Source organism: Rhipicephalus microplus, chromosome 1 (genome assembly GCF_043290135.1).
Source record: "Rhipicephalus microplus isolate Deutch F79 chromosome 1, USDA_Rmic, whole genome shotgun sequence".
In the NCBI taxonomy this organism is placed as follows: Eukaryota; Metazoa; Arthropoda; class Arachnida; order Ixodida; family Ixodidae; genus Rhipicephalus; species Rhipicephalus microplus.
Window position 1 is genome coordinate 239299117 of NC_134700.1, and position 17469 is coordinate 239316585.

Here is a 17469-nt window from a genome sequence, read left to right on the forward strand (position 1 = left end):
CTTTCAAACGAAGACAGATAATAGCAACCACCATGAAATATCCGATCAACAAGTTATATTGCCTTGTTACTGTGCCAACAGACGCTGCAGCATAGCTTCTTATAAATGCATTGCCTGAGAATATGTGCAAAGGAAACAAAAATGCTGAGCGAGATCGAAAATGGCAATGTTAGATGGGAGAGCGCAAGAGGAAATTGAAAGGCTCAATTTTGTGCGCTAGACACAACATTGATTATAACTAAAAGACTAGGAAATCAAGGAAAGTATAGGAAAAAATGTATGTAATGACTAAGATGTAAATTTGAAGAAAGTAAAGTTGACAAAAAGATGACTTTCCGCAGGCAGAGACCAAACTTGTAGCCTTCGAAGTATGCGATGTTTTATAGACTAAAGAAGCTTCAGTGGCGGTCATTTCCCCTTTCACCTTATATGGTATATAGCTTGCATGTCCATCTATACATAGGAGCGTCAGTCGATCAATGCTGCTAGTATCACAGTGAGTGTGGAACACTTTTCTTTCTACCTGCTGGCGTCAAGAAGCACGTGATTTTTTTACGAGCTGACAGCTGACCATCAATCTCTCGCATATGCTACCATAAGGCAGCCAGTGCAACGAAACGATACATCCGTTACGAATGAATGAAAGGGGAAATTCAAGGGCTTGTTTTTGTTTGCAAGACATGAGACCCCGCGTTAAAGGAAGAAACAGGAGAGAGAACAGGAGAGGGAAGTGTGAAGAGAGAGAGAGATATAAAGGAGGAAGGAGGAAGAAAGTTTAAGCGGAAAGACAGGGAGGTTAGCCAGTTCTTAGACCGGCTGGCTACCCTGTGCTGGGAAAGGGGTGAGGGGAATGAAAGATGTTAAAAAAAAATGTTGCGAAGAAAGGAAGAAATTACAAAAAAAATTGCGACAGAGGAAAGGCAACATCAAAGAGTATAAGACACTAAAGTCTGTCTCTGGGGCCAGTTGTCCGCAAAGAGCGCAGCAAAGCTTTCAAAGCCTTCTGGGCTGAGGATGGGATCGGCCAATGACCCAGAATCCTTTGTTCCGACAAAGGCCGATCGTCTAGTCTATCCAGAGCTGCAGTAAGTTCTTGTCTTTGCGCGTTAAAATGGGTGCACTCACACAGAAGGTGCGCGATAATTTCTTCGCAACTGCAGTAAGTGTATGTAGGAGAGCTGACCATCCCAATGAGATAAGAGTATGCGTTCGTGAAGGCCACTCCAAGCCACAGGCGGCATAGAAGAGTCTCCTCAGCTCGAGATATCCTTGGGGGAAGACGAAGCTGCAGATCGGGATCCAAGTTATGCGGGCGCGCGTTTGTGAAGTCTGTTGAGTTCCACTGTACAAGTGTGAGGTCACGTGCAAGCGAACGAAGTCTTGTAGCTGCGTCGGTTCTTGAGAACGGGATGGCTGTGTATTGGGTACCATCGTGTGCAGATCTAGTGGCCTCATCTGCGCGGTCATTGCCATATATACCGCAATGACCTGGTATCCACTGATACACTATGCTGTGCTGTTTTTCGGTTGCTTGGTGATGAAGAAGCCTTTTTTCAGCTACTAACTGTTCATTAGGTCCATGGCGAAAGGGTGATATAAGACATTGAAGAGATGCCTTCAAGTCCGAGAAGATCGACGAAATTCCCGAAGGTTCTTTCACTATAAACTCCAGAGCTGCAGAATGGCTGAAAGTTCTGCAGCTGTCGACGACGTCAAATACGATGTCATGAATTTTATTGTGATGTGCCTCGCGGGAATAACCACCGCCCCTGCAGAGCTTACTGAAGACACCGAGCCATCCGTGTAAATGTGAAGGCGTCCGTTGTGCTTCTTTTGCAGGAAAAGTATTGTGGCCTGTTTCAGGGCTAGATGCGACGACTTTTTCTTATTTTGGATGCCAAGAATTGTAAGAAGGGCTTTGAGTGGGTGTAGGCATCACAATGGTATTGACGGCTGTGCTGCATGCGTGAAGTGCAATGGAAGCACTGCGCAATGCTGAGCTATAGTTGCGCTGAACGCTCAGTGGGGCCCTGAAGTTCGAAGTGAGGCGAGGTGATGGGATGGAAGCCGAGCGAAATGTCTTATGTGCATTCTCACAGCGTCTACACGGATGTATGCGTTGACTGGATAATCACGCGCAATGATGTCTGTCGCTGCTGTAGACGCGCATGTCGGGAGACCAAGGCATATTCTCAGGGCTTAGGCTTGGATCGACTGGAGGACGCGCAAGTTTGTTCTTCGGATCCCGCAAAGCACGGGTAAGCTGTATCGCATATAACCGAGCAACAGAACAGTGTAGAGTTGGAGCATTGCTCGTACCGATGCACCCCACGTTTTTCCAGCAAGAAACCTCAGTACGTGGGTGATCATGGTGAGTTTAGTTTTCGTGTGGGTGATGTAGGGCTCCAGGAGAGGTCGCGATCAACTATGACTCCGAGGAATCGGTGGGTCTTCACGTAGTTGATCGTTGTGTCCGTTGATTTTAATAACATATGGGCTCATAGCCTTATGCGTGAATGCTATAAGCGAGCATTTCTCTGATGACAGCTCTAGTCCCCGTTCTTCCAGGTACTTTGTCGCTATTGTAGCCGCTCTCTGAAGCCGGGCACGCAAATGAAGGCGTGTTACGCCTGACGCCCAGATGCAGATGTCATCTGCATATATTGATAGATGGACAGATTATGGAAGTGCGTCAATCAGGCTGAGTAGCGCTAGATTGAAAAGTGTGGGGCTAAGAACACCGCAGTGAGGCACACCTCGACGGTTGCAATGGGGCGTTGTTGTGCCATTCTCCGTATGTACAATGAAAGTTCTGCCTTTCAGATAGCTGTGCATTCATTGGTAAACCCGACCCCGTAATCCAACATTTTCCATGACATCCAGAATGGCTTCATGTGATACGTTATCGTACGCACCTTTCACGTCCAAGAACAACGCCGCAGATAAACGTTTCAGTCTTTCTTGATGCTGAACAGATGAGACCAGGTCTATAACGTTATCAATTACGGACCACCCACGCCGAAAGCCCGTCATAGCATGAGGGTATACCTCGTGGCGCTCCAGGTACCACTCTAGGCGAGTCAAAATCATCCTCTCCATCACTTTCTTGAAACAGCTGGTAAGCGCGATGGGGCGATAAGAGGTCAAGTGCAGAGGAGATTTACCTGGTTTAAGCATAGGGACGAGGCGGCTGGATTTCCATGAATGAGGGATAAATCCGCTGCTCCATGAGTCGTTGTACACAGATAGAAGGGCCCGTCAAGCTGCTCCTCCGAGGTTGCAAAGAGCCATGTACGTGATCCCATCCGGACCAGGCGATGAAGATCGTTTGCATGCCGTCAAGGCCGCTTGTAGTTCCTCTAGAGAGTAAAAGGTGTTCATTATTGAGTCTCTGGAAACTGGAGCGTTTTCTAGGTGGCGCGTGGTGCCCGCGGACGCATGACCGGCAACTTTCATGCAGAAATTTTCTGCTACTTCAATTTCGGTGCGTCCTTGGTGGAGAGAAAGACACTTGAAGGGGCGATGTTGATGTGGCGATGTTCGTAGGCCACGGACAATCCTCCATGTCTGCGTCAAAGGCTTGTGTGGATCCAAAGATTCGCACAGATATTTCCAGCGAAAGGATTGAAGTGAAATGATTCGTCGCCGATTTTTTTTTTCTGTAGGCGCCTTGCCTCCCTCAAGTCATGAATGGACTTAGTGCGCCTATATCTTCTTTCTGCACGACGACGGATCGCTCTGAGCCGTTCCAATTCCGCTTGATGTTGACAATAATCTGAAGTATGTTGAATATGATAGGTCGATTCTTGAGTAGCGCCTCTAATCATATCCTCGAGGGTGTCAAGAGCAGGCGTTTTATTTTCTTGACACCTTTTTTCCGTCAGTGACCTGAACTTTGTCCAGTCGATGCGAGTCGAAGTGTCGTACTTTGGCAATTTTTCTAGGCCCTTGATCTTCAAATAAGTTGGTATGTGGTCGCTTCCATGAGTTTCATAGTCTGCGAACCACTTGACCTTTCCATTTAGGCTTCGTGACACAAATGTCAAGTCAAGGCAGCTGCTGTATGTCGTTCCCCGTAGAAACGTTTGGCTTCCGTCGTTTACACAAAGCAGCTGCTGCTCCAGAGCAAAGGAGAATACTTGCCTTCTGTGACTGTCTGTCTTCTGACTTCCCCATAGTGGGTGGTGAGCGTTGAATTCTCCGGTGATGATCTATGGTCCAGGCGTGGCTGTTAACAGTGCACGTAGTCTTTCAGGTTCAAAACGGTTTGAAGGTGGTATATATGCGCCTACAAGCGTGAAATTGAGGTCTCTACGTTTAACTGTCCAGCAGACACACTGGTTGTCATCGTGAGGCGCTACACGGTGCTCGATATAGGTAAGGTCGCATCTGATATATACAATGACTTTACTCTGTTAGTTGCAGGTAGCGGACTTGAAGGCTTCGTACCTGGATTGTGTAGCCTTGGCTCACAGATAACAATAATTGGAAACTGGTTTTTGAACACAAATTGCCGGATATCAGAAATGCGGGGCTTGAGGCCTCGGGCATTCCACTGAAATATTGAAGCTCCTTTAACCTCTTTACGAAAGGCTTGCAGAGGCGGAGCCATGGTGCCTTTCCAGACTTGATAGCACCGGCTTCAGCGCATCCATTAACTGAAGTGCACTCTTTGCAGCTGGACTGTCAATGCTAGTGAGGAGCATACGTATGGTATTCATAAGGGCCTTTACCATGGCTACGATTTCTTTGTCACGACTATCACCGCATTCTCGTTCCGAAGTGATTGTAGACGAGCGATGCGGTGGCTCAAACGGTGGGTCTACCGTTGGCAGTGCTGGCCATGCTTCAGGCGAGCCGGTGATGCTCTTGTCTTGCTTGGAGGATTGTTGTCTGTGTGTCTGCACGCTTGAGGTGGTATGCCGGCGGTCGTTCGGTGAAGTTCAATCCTTGCTTCAGCACTGGGTCTCCTCAGGGGCCTCCGGTGACGAGACCGCTGGCGTCTTACTTGGGCAGCGGCCTCCCTGTGAGTGGAGCCATCTCGGACCATTTGCCTCAAAACTTGAATTTCCTTTTTCATGATTGGGCAATCTTTTGACGATGCTTCGTGAGGGTCATGACAATTTCGACATTTTCGAAGTTCTGCCTGGCAAGCGTCTGCGCTATGTGATTCTTAGCATAGCGAGCACACAACCAGGTTTGTACAAACAGCACTGACATGTCTCAATCTATAACATTTCCTGCATTGAAAGGGCTTCGGTACAAAGGGTCGCACTGGGTGTCGAAAATGGCCGACCTTGACTTGCGATGGAAGGCTGTCACCCTTGAACACGAGCTTCACGCAGCGTGATTTGGCAACGCGACGAGCTTGCAGTATAGTAAGTTCTGCAGACACCGGTTTGATGAGAGCAGCAAAGACACTTTCGCTGCTGGAAATGTCGACGTCGTAAATGATGCCTGCCATAGAGTCGCGGCCATCAGGTATATATGAGCGAACATTAATGTTATCCAACATCTTGACGTTGCTCAGCACTTCCAATGTGCTTCGTTTAATGACGTCTACGGCGAGGATATTCTTACGGTCATTGATCCGCACGTCCGCGATCTCTCCCTGGGCGAGTTTCTCAAGAAACCTAGACGTGACTTGACGATTGAGCCGGTTGAGACTATGAGCCGCATCGACCGGCACAAACAGAATTGTGTATATCGTGGGCTCTCGCGTCGTCGTCACATTCTTACTTGTTGTTGGAGACGGCATCATTAGTCTTCTTTTTCGCTGCCGCCTTGTCACAGGCACGAAGTCGCCTTCATCGGAGCTTTCGTCGCTGGCCGTAGAGTAAATCAGCGTGTCTTCACTGTCGGCATCACTCGGGTGGCCCGTACGCTTTCTCGTGGTAGCTGCGGACGACGTCGATGGTTGCGGTGGAAGCGCAGGCGAATCCACGTCCATCGCCGCAGTCACTGGAATGGTGTCTTCCACAGAGTCGCAGAAAAACTTTGAAAAATTACAGATAGTGACAGCAGTGTTCTACGCCAGAATCAGTTCGTCGTCATCCCCAGAGAGAGATAAAGATGCAAGGAAAGGCAAGGAGGTTTACCAGACGCACATCCGGTTTGCTACCCTGCACTGGGGAAGGGATAAAGGGGAGAAAAGAGGTTGCAGAAAGATGAGAAGGTACACACAATCACGAGCACACTCGGGGAGCACACACAGTCTACAGGCGGTCGCTCAGGTTTGTTGACTTTAGGTAAAGTAGCAGTGCTTTAGTCGCTTTCTGCGCAACTGAGGCAGATGCCCAAGGTCCTAGTATCTTCTGCACACAAAATGATCCGGGGTCAAGTTGATTCAAAACCATGCCGAGCTGGCATCGCTGTGTGTCGTAGCAAGCGCAGCTGCACAGGGCGTGTTCGGTGGTCCCTTCCGCTCCGCAGTAGTCGCATGTAGGATTGTCTGCCATACCAATGCAAAAGAAGTACACTTTTGTAAATGCAACACCCAACCAAAGGCGGCATAACAGCGTCGCATCGGAGCGGGAAAGTTGTGACGGTAGCTTTAGCTTGAGCGAAGGATCCAGTTCATAAAATTGACACCTTTGGAAGCTGGTAGACGACCAGAACGTGCGAGTGAGATCTCGATCAAGCAGGTAAAGTTGTCTTGCTGCATCATTCCTTGATAGAGGAATCGGGACTACACGGGTTTCTTCATGGGCTGAGCGGGCTGCATCATCGACTACAGTCTGCGAGAACAAAAGAAACGAGCTCCTAGAACAAGAACCCAGTATGGAAAACAAAGTATTGCTTACCAGGTACCTCAGGTTTTAAATACCCTTGCAGATCAATTGAACTTTAGGGCTAGTAGTGCGACTTTCAAGAAACAAATAAAGAACTTATTCATAACCACCGGTCTACACTATCGAAACTACGTAATGGAGTCTCATGCCTCTGCAAATGCTTAAATTGTTCATAAACTTCTATGTCAATTATACGAGTGTATACAGCGGAATTCATTGTATCCGCATGCATTTTGTGTCTGTTTTTGAGTTGTTTCATTGATATTGTTTAGTTGTGAATTTTAACGAGAGTGACCTCTAATTCTTAAAATGTGTTAGGTAAACTTCTTATGCTATTTATGTTTGAATTTTGTGTTTACAATTTCAGGTTGCTTGAAACCAATGTATTGAATATATATATTGTTTGTCAGTGCTGATGTCTAAGCTTTGCACTGTCACGGACTGCGGAGGGACAAGGGCCTTTGTCAGGCTGTTCGCCTTTAGCCCTTTGCCCCTGCAGTGAGCTCTGTATCCGGCTTACTGTAAATAAAAATACTACTACTACTACTACTACTACTAATTGATTTCCGGTAATACCGATATGTCCAGGCAGCCATTGATATATAATATCATGCCCTCGTGCTAGAGCTTCATGATGGCAATGTCTTATTTCTTGTACCAAATGGTCATGACTCCTCCTACGCATGGCAGACTGCAAACTCCGAAGCGCTGCCTTCGAATCACAGAACATGACCCATTTTCCTGGACGTTCTTGAACGAGATATTGTAAAGCAGTCCTTATAGCAGCAAGCTCTGATACCGTAGATGTAGTCATATGCGACAACTTAAACTTGATTGTCATTGCTGCAGCCGGAATTACAGCGGCACCTGATGAGCTGCTGGACGAGACGGACCCATCAGTGTATATCTGCGTTCGGTCTAAGTACAACTCATGTATTAATAGGAGTGTTGCTTGCTTCACTGCTACTCTGGAGTGATTGCTTTTCTTTTTGATTCCCGGAATTTCTAGACGTACTTGCGGCTGGTCGAGGCACCACAAAGGACATGCCATTCTCGCAGAATGGAAGTGTCGTTCAATACCGCTCTACTTTTGAGAGGTGTTTGATTGTGTATAACATTGTCGTATAATTGCTGAAATGTAATAATTATACTTGAATTCTCACACCATCTTCTATTATAAACTTCCTGTGTTTTCGTAAGCATTGTGCTGCAATTATTAGAGTATCATTCCGCCTATTGAAGGGGACATCTGGTTTTTCCCAGGGACGAACGATCAGCCCCTTATTACTTAAAAAGTTTATGAACAATCTTTCCTGAGAAATAACGTAGACCACCGCAGTAGCCTGGTGGCTAAAGCGCTCGGCTGCTGAACCGCAGGTTGCGGAATCAAGTCCTGGCTGCGGCGGCCGCGTTTTTGATAGAGGCTAAAATTCATGAGGCCCATGTAGCTAGATTTAGGTGCACTTTACAGAACCCCAGGTGGTCGAAATTTGCGGAGCCCTGCATTACGGCGTCTCTCATAATCATATGGTGGTTCTGTGACGTTAAACCCCAACAATTTTTATTATCAGAAATCACGTGATACATTCTCTTTTGCGGTCAGCTGCATAATCTGCCGCGTATTGCTTCACCAGCAGACCACGTAGTTTTGCAGTAAAGCTTGATGGTGTAACATCCTGGTTCTCATATTCGCTCATGCCTTAATTCGTAGATATATTCAACAAACTGACTTGTGATCCCTCTCTGCAGTCGAATAATAACGCTCTCAGCCCAATTATATCTTATAAATATCAAGGCATCCATCCGACAGCCAACCTTTCTTAGTCTACTTATATTAACAAGATTACACCTGACGCGCCGAGTATACGCTCGGTGAGCTAAATATCAATCTTCGCAATGCCCCTCCTCGTACGACTGAGCTTGTCTACCAAACATTTATGCACACTAAATTCAAATGCCGATCTTCTATAAGGTCAGCTGAACAAACACATCTAATCGGACGTTTAGAATGATTTTAAAACCGCGCTGCTTCTTTTGCCATCGGTGACTACAACAGACATTCCAGCGTAACAAGAACTAATCAATCGCTCTCTCTTCCCCCTCTTCCCTGCGGTAGAAAGACTTCATGGTCTGTTGATCTAAATCATCAACAGCAAGTTTTGTCCTCTTTTTCCACTTCTCGGACGACGTGGTTGTTTCCGTCGTTCGTAGCGCAACCTCAGTTTTCGACGCCTTTATGGTCACGCTAACGGGTTAATTTATCTGCATTGCCTCGAGCCACTCTACTGTGCAACAATCTTCCAGAAAACACAGCGAAAGTTCAAGACATTGAAATTATTAGGAGACGGCTTGAAACATCACCTATTGAGCACAAAATTGTGTATCTTATACCTATGTACAGCGGCTACTTTCTGATTATTATTCCGCATTACTCCTCCTAAACATTGCCTAACACTTTCTCTTCATTTACCTTCTGAATTTCATTCAAAAGGATTTCATCAGTTGTATTTCATGTGTATGGGTTAGCGTTAAGATTGTGCAATGTTATTGTTTATGACTTCGTTTGGTGGTTTCATTTCGCGAAACGAAAACCCTTGCATATGCATAAACAGTGGACATTACTTTTTTTTGACTTTTATTTTGCTTTGATCAATCTCTGTAACATAAGAAAAAATGATGCACTCCCCTCACCCAATGTTGCCGCGTGAAGCCCGGGAGCTACTTGTATAAATAAAATAGAAAACAGCATAACGAAGCAGCGCCAAATAACAAGGAGACACTCTCCTTTTATATTCAAACTGTACTAGTCGTTGTGTGAAAAAAATATAGCCAGACCAACTTCAACAAGATTTTTGATAAAGTGGGCAACACTTTTTATAGCATATTTCCTTGTTTTTTTTATAGCATATCTTCCGAAGTGTCTTCGAACGTGAAATTTTAAGGGCCCTCTCTGAATATGAAAAGGCACTTGCCAATGTGAAATAAAAGTACATCTTTGATTGTGAGGAGCGAAAACAGACTATACTTACTTTATGGTGACGTGAGCGCAGACAAAAAAAAAATGAAAGTGTGCAATGGTAAAAACTAGGCGCTGCCATTGGGAGCTGCGCTGAAGTGGAAGTCCCATCCAGGATCTCGCGTGAATCGTTTCTGCTGCATGTCATCGAGTGCCCTTTGACCTTCATTTCGAATTCCTAGTTTATTTTCAGTCGCGTGACTCTTACCCTCGGTTTCAAAGTCTGTCTACCAGCTGTGTTCCTTACCTTTTCACCAAGAACGTGGAACCATGATCGATTGCGATCTGCCATTTTTCGACTCACTGATTTGAAGACTACGACAAGGACTTGTGAAATGCGGTCGAAAAGTTAGGTCTCTACTCTGATTATTTCTGGCGCTCTTTACACAAGCACTGAAGCAAACGGTAAATTAGAGCGACTTATGCCAAATGACAGCACTCTCTCAAAACGTAATAAAAAATACCATATGGGCAAAAGCGAAAATGACAAAAGTGTAAGAGAACAAGTATGTCAGCCAGTGAGAGTTCGCACCTTCGCTCGACGTAGCCTAAAGTAGCAGAACGTAGACGCACCTTAGCACATCTGGAGGGCATGACTCAATCACTGAACCAGCGAAGAAAATTTTGATATCCGAGGATTTTTTTTCATAGTTCTGTCTGAGCTTGTGAAGTCAAAAACACGTGGATGCTGTTAGAAAGTGTCTCTTGATGTTCAAAAAGTGTCAGCCGTCGGTGCTTTGTTTCTTCCTCTTCATTGAACGCGATTATTTGCATCTAACTTAAAATGTTAACTGCATACGTTTCTGCAGGGAAAGGTAGTGTGCCTTAATACTAAGTTTTATCAGTATTTTGTCTGGTTTATGCCATTTGTAGATCGTAAAGTATTGTAGTGCGACACCTCAAGGACAACGCAGTGTTTTTTAGCTCTTCATTCGTGCCAACATCCACGATGTATTTAATGAACAAAAAGCCCATATGATATACCCACTTCGCAAAGCTCACGAAGTGTGCTATTGTGGATGTCGTCGAATTTGTGATGCTATGTTCACTGTTTTGTTCTGATTGACAGGCGCAAATATATGGCTTCTCTTATTGGTTCAAAAATAGAATGTATAAAACATGTTTTATGTGTTATTGATATAACTTGGCAACGTTTACATTAGCATCCAAGGGCCACGCTGACTCGGACAAGCTCAGTAAAAAAAAAAAAAAGACCTTACAACATACTTTTCACTAGAACTTTTTTCCATCCTTACGCCCCCACCTCACCCCTCATAATCAATGCCACAGAAAGCAAGAATCAACAAGAACATGAAACATGCACTCGAGGTTTACGTTTTGCTGCGAAAATATCTCGCACACCTCGTAGTCGTTGTCGCAAGCATTCACATTGCCACTTCAACGACAATGTATATTTTCAACACAAACATTGCAGAAGATATATAAAGCAAAAGCCCAGGGGCTTCCCAATTAGAAAGACGGCGACTGTTTCCAGTTGCAGTTGACTTCCAAGGTTGCTGATTCTCACAGTCTCGAAGTAGATTAGATCTAGGTCAGCTGCTGCCAATGCACACCATCACGATGAAACGAACTGCCTGAAATCGATCGACATTGATCGAAGCGCTCGCTATAGAGACTTTTGTAGAGTGCCGTTGCATGATGACGTTTTCCCATGACATCGTCGCTTGGCAATGGTGGGCTAATCACAGAGGCAATGCTTTACCAGCAACATGTAGAAATCTTCCAGTGCCATTTTTGGTGGTCACGTTAGGCACACAAACATTTTGGGCTGGAGGATCAATAGCTCGACTGTAAAATAGAAAGAAAATTGTTTTCACTTTCAAGTCGTTTCTGGCAATTGCAAAAGGGTATCTGGGAGTATTTTTTAGCTATCAGATTATATCAGGTTATTCCTACTTGCCTTAAAAGGCCATGTTCCTACTTGCCGTGTTCCATTCTGGGAACCTAGACACAACGACTAAATTTTGGGTTAGTACTTATTCAGTACTAATGGGGGCAACTGTCGCTCACCACTGCCGGTCACGGCTGCCAGTGATCAAGAGCCGTTGATCAAATCTTCACTGGATGATAAGGTAGAAGCTACACATGCCTACGAGCAATATAGTTGGATGTCGATCTTCCATGAAGCGTGGTGCGTTCTTTTTTTGCACTTCATTTCATTTCATTTTATTGCCTTAAAGGTCCCCAGAGGGACATTACATAAGGGGTAGGGTTACAAAAAACGAACAAAAAAGCCATGAATTAGCTTGAAAAATGGCTTGTGACGCTATGCATAAATGTTGATGGACAGGTGATTGCTGCGATATGGTGGGGGAGGTCATTCCAGTCTTTCGTTGCACGAAGAAAAAATGAGGCAGCAAAAGTAACGGTGCGGGAACGTTGACGGGCAACTTGAAAGACATGGCCAATGCGATATGACCTGCGAAATGGGGGGGAATGTAAGGTTCGACTGCAAGGGGACTGTGAAAAAGTTTATGAAACAAGCAAAGGGTGGCAATGCGGCAATGAGGCACGTTTTATTACCTGTGTACTTTAACCTTTCATGTCACGTTCTCAAACATGACTTAGATGCTATAGTAGACACTTTTGGCATAAAGAGTCATGAATAGAGCAGGGATTTGTAGGATTTGTGGTGATCTCTAGATCTGACGCTCTAGATGACAAGAAACATTATATATCACAATGTTTTTCTGCTTGCATGCATTCGTATCCCCGGTAAATACTTCCATAAAATAGGTCACCCAGATGGCCATTGTATGTTTCACGTAAGACTTCTTTAAAGATCTATTTATTTCAAGAATACGTTGCATATTTAACCACAGCAAAAAATGCAGACCTAGTTGAGGAAGAAGATGACTTCTATTGAAGAAAGCAGCGCTTTCCACGGCCCAGTGAGCACCGCTCATGTCACAAGCTCATCTTTCTCTGCGTTATCAACCACACAAATGCATGCTAACTGCTTGTAGTGTGATTTCATGAGGAGTGTTTTTTTTCTAAATTAAGAAGCTCTGTAAAATTATTCGCTTCATAACGCTCCCTCACAGCTTGAAGTGAGCCATGCCATACGACAAATTTTTACATTTACATATTGCCGTATTTACAATGTTGCTGTATGGAACAAACCTTCTTGTCGATCACACCAAACAACTTCATATTACGATATAAGCAGCCATTATATGCTTGTTCCTGCCCTTTTGTAGTAAAAAAAAGAAAGGGCTAGAACGAGATGAGAAATGGCGCACTTTAACCGAAACCTTTCTGTACGAGATCAGCTTTCCTCGGTCGATCAGCTCCCGTTTTGTGACATGGGCGAAAACGGAACGACAAAATGCATCGTGAGCTGGGGCTGAAGCAGACAACGAAAAGTGAAGAAAGATCACGAAAATTTCAGGGCAGGAATCGCAGTCTGGCAGTTTCTGGGAAACATATGGACGAAAACAGCCTCCCTGGTCTCCCGCTGCGCTCAGAACGAGAACTTATGATCCGGAGAGATGCAGCCGAGGTTTCACCGCAGTCGCTGACTTGTAAAGTGGTGCAGAATGAGCGGCGGGAAGCATTGTTTTTGAAGCATGCGATCTCTGGCGCTGACGGCATCCCCACGAAAAGAACGCCGAGGTCCCTCATTTGTCTTCGTTATTGGCGGGAACGCGGGCACGTGCTTGCAGCCTGTCCTCATTGTATAACAACGTGACGCAGTGAACCAGAAAGGCAGGGAAGGCCATGCACTCCAGCGAGGAGCTCTGCCACTTATTTATACAATGCATATCGTTCCGAACATATTCGTACAGTCTTTCCGTTCTGTAGCACGCAGACTTCTTCGGCCATCGTGGGGCTCTTTTTCTATCAATAAGATAAACAAATAGAAATGAATAATGTTTCAGATAATTACCGCAGTTTATAGTATGATCATCATAGTTTATAGAAGTGGGAGGACTTTCAGTTAAATAGCGAGACAATGATAGAGGGAAATAATTAAAATATGAGTGGGTAACGTAGACAAAAACTAACGCACTTGTCTGTAGCTCAGCTAGTCCTTGTCTACGTTACGCGCTCGTATTTCGAGTATTTACGAATCCCAATCAGCCCTTTTGACAAGCTAAAAGAAAGAAAAGAGTTTAAACCAGAGTAACTTGCAAGAGTGGAGGGTTGGGGGCAATATATAACACTACCATGCTAAATACTCAAGAACACTTAAAAGGCACATGACGGATATTAAAACACTACCACAGGCGTACGCAGGAAGAGACGTCGAAGTTAAAAAAAATGCACTCAACGAAAATGCTGCTTTATAATCTTTCGTTTACTTTCACTCTGATATTTTCTGCTGCTTCACTGCTTCGATCGATGCTGCCGTCTTCAAAGTTTGTACTACACTAGAGGCTAAAATAACGTAAAACACACCACTGCAAGTATTACATGCCTTGCATTTCAGTGTCCTGCAATACAGCCGATGTGTAGGTACTCGCTTCATGATAATTGCAAAACGCAGTCATGGCGTTAAGGAAATTATTCGTTCTCTGTCGATTTGTTTATCCAATAACTGCATCTCCTGCTGTGGCGTATTTATGTGTGGAAGGCAAACGTTAATTCTGTTTGCTAGATTTAGCGAAATTTCCGAGAAGAATGATCTCCAGGGCATGGCTCTAATCGAGGCAATAAAAAAATGTGAAATTTGTTCGAAGACTCCCGAGCTAGATTGGTGGTTTTCTGTACAGCATCATCGTAACAATGAGGAAAACGAGATGCGAATGGGGATGTCAATAAAAACATACGACAGCTCAGAAACACATAGCACATAAAGTTGTTTGTCTTGATGGCGCGTATTTAAAAGCTGCGTATGAAGTACGGTGGCACAAAAATCAGTGAAATAATTGTAAGTGAAATGATATAGGTGCTACCAAGTTAACAAAAGCCGTGTTTGCGTTTACCTCGGTATAGCAGATGACGATAAAGAATGATCACAAATAAAGCCTAGATGCTAACATTAGAAAGAGAGATATATAGCGAGATAGAGACAGTATAAGTTTGAAGGTGTGAGAGATACAACTGAGAGAAGAGCATGGAGGTTAACTATAGATATAACTTCCTGTTTGCTACTCTAAACAATCGGGAAGAGGAAAGGCAACACAACGTGTCAAATTGACATAAAGCAGCCACGCTGGAAAAAGAGAAAGAGAGATAGAGATGTCTCAAGAGCAATTACTAAAAGCTGTATAAGAGGTCATTGCCATTCACGAAAACGGAATAAAACCCTGATGGAAGCTGTTTCATTTCGCAGCTTAGTTTGACATTTTGGTATTGTTGGTTTAGATAGGGGCCTGTAGGGAAAGCGCACTGGCACTACTGGCAACAGCGGCCCATTGCTCGTTCCTGTAAAGGGTACTCTGTCGTCAGTTCCCTTTGATGTGGCGAAGCGACTGCAATCGAAACAGAAAAATTAAAGATTGCGGAATTTTCACGTAACAGCATGCACAATAGAAGATGTGGAAACTTGTAGAGATTATAATAAAGCGGTATTTTATAACGACACCTTACTGACCCTGTTGGGGGAACATTCAGTTACTCGTATGCGCGCACCGAAGAACCACCCCGGGCGAAAAGTTCCTAGCACGCACCACCATGCAAACTCCTCCCCCCATTCCGTAATGCATTCGCCAGTGTTTAGATTATTATTTAGTGAAAAGAGATGAATGGGTGATAAATGTTTACTATGGTTGCTCGGAACACGATCTGTCCCATTGTGGGACGCTCCCAAGTCGGAACAGAAAGGCCAAGTCTCTCTGTGGTGTTGCGGTCCTGTTGAACTGCCCACAGCAGTTCTTCGTATCCAAAGCTGACAATAGTAGTGAAAAGTTTCAACAAGCAGAATTTATTAGCTTTTCTGAGCCCGATTTCATATTTGATTGTACCCGGTCGGGTCTAAAATGTTTCGATGCTTTATTTACTGGCAAGTGCCAGTATTGTGGCCAGATGACTACAACAGCTACCACAACGTTTAGGCTTGCTAGCTCAACATAGTTCTTATTCCCCAACCCTAACCCGACCCGAAAGGAGAAGACTCCGCTTGCAGCAGCCGCTCTGCGGGCCCGGTCAATCAGACTCAACTGATCTTCCATTCTCGCTGGCCAACAGCTTCTCCCATGGCTCCGCTGTTGGATTTCGTATTGGTTTTCAGGCTTTAATGGCCTGACATTGCCATGTTGCGTGGTACAGAGTGGCTTTAGCTAAACACCATGTGCAGAGAGGAGAGTATGCTGAGAGATGCATTTTACTCAGGACGTGAAAATTTGAAAACGTGCCAGTTTATGTTTGTCTCCAGCTGACCAATTCCTCTTTATTTATTGTTCGGTGTGGTAGTCCTCTGGTGGGGTTTATGATGGCCTAATAGTTTGGTTTGGTTCGGTTCGGTTTGCTTTATTCAAGGCAAAATTGAACAAGATTGCCTAGGGGGACACGACTAAAGGCTAAGTAAATGCCTGACTTGGTCGCGCCACCCTGGCAGCAAAGCAGAAACATACCGCAAGTACAGTACGCAGAAAATAACATCACGTGTTATCTTACACGGGTACCATAGTCGAACAGGAACTGCCAGAAGTGTGAATAAAAGAATAGAAATATAAACAGTCCTTATTCGAGTGGTGGCAAATACAAACAAATGCATGTTTTCTATCAAATAAATTAACAAGAGATATCTTGACTAGGAGTCGCAATGGATAGGAAAGGGTTCTTCAGGGGCGGAGTTCGAAGCTACTCGGCTCTCCTACTCTCGAGATACCCTATCCGCTGCTTGGTTTCTCTCCAGTCCCACGTGACCTCGGGTCCAAATAATCCGATGCCAAATTCTGAGTGTGTGTGTATTAAAATGCTCGCCAGTGTCTGTGTGCATTCCACAGTAATTAGGTCACCTACGCTTCTGCTCATGCATAGACAAATGCACAGTGCCTCACGAGCGCGAGAGGCAGATCTCGTAGCCTGAGCCGCAAATGCGTCAAGGCGTTCCACATCACGCTGGAGTGTCTATAGCTTATACAATGCACTCACTTGCGCAATTTTTGCGCGTCGATGTTAATGCCTTTCTGCGGTGCTCATTATAGTACATATCTCTTGATCTGTGTCCTTGTACTCGATTCAGTAGAAGGTAGAGAAACACCGTTGGTGCATGTGTAAGATGCTCTATGCTGTGGTGATGCACGTATCTGCGTCGTCCCCGAATCGAATTTTCGCGTCACAGTGACGGTAGCCACTACACTGACACTACTGACGGGCTCTTTGTTGGTGCTCATTACTGTCGTAATGCAGTATTTAACTTCCCTACTAGTAGTTGGGGACACTGCCCCTGCCAGTTTGGAGCACAGTTAGAGAGAGACGTTAGAGATTTATTGCTCACGTTCGTGTGGCCTCAATCATGTGCGTCGGTTGCTCATTGGGTGGAGAACCTGGCACCTATCGTCGCGGACCGAGATGTCTTCGTTTAAACTACCAGGTGTTTCGATCTCCAAATTGTTTTCTTATAGTTATTCTTTTCATCCGTTCCCGTGGATTTTACTGACGTCATTTCTGTGTCAAAAAAAGCTAGTGATCCCTTTGAGGAGGCTGGCCTGAAATAATTTCGTACTAATAAAGTAAACGTATAATTTATCC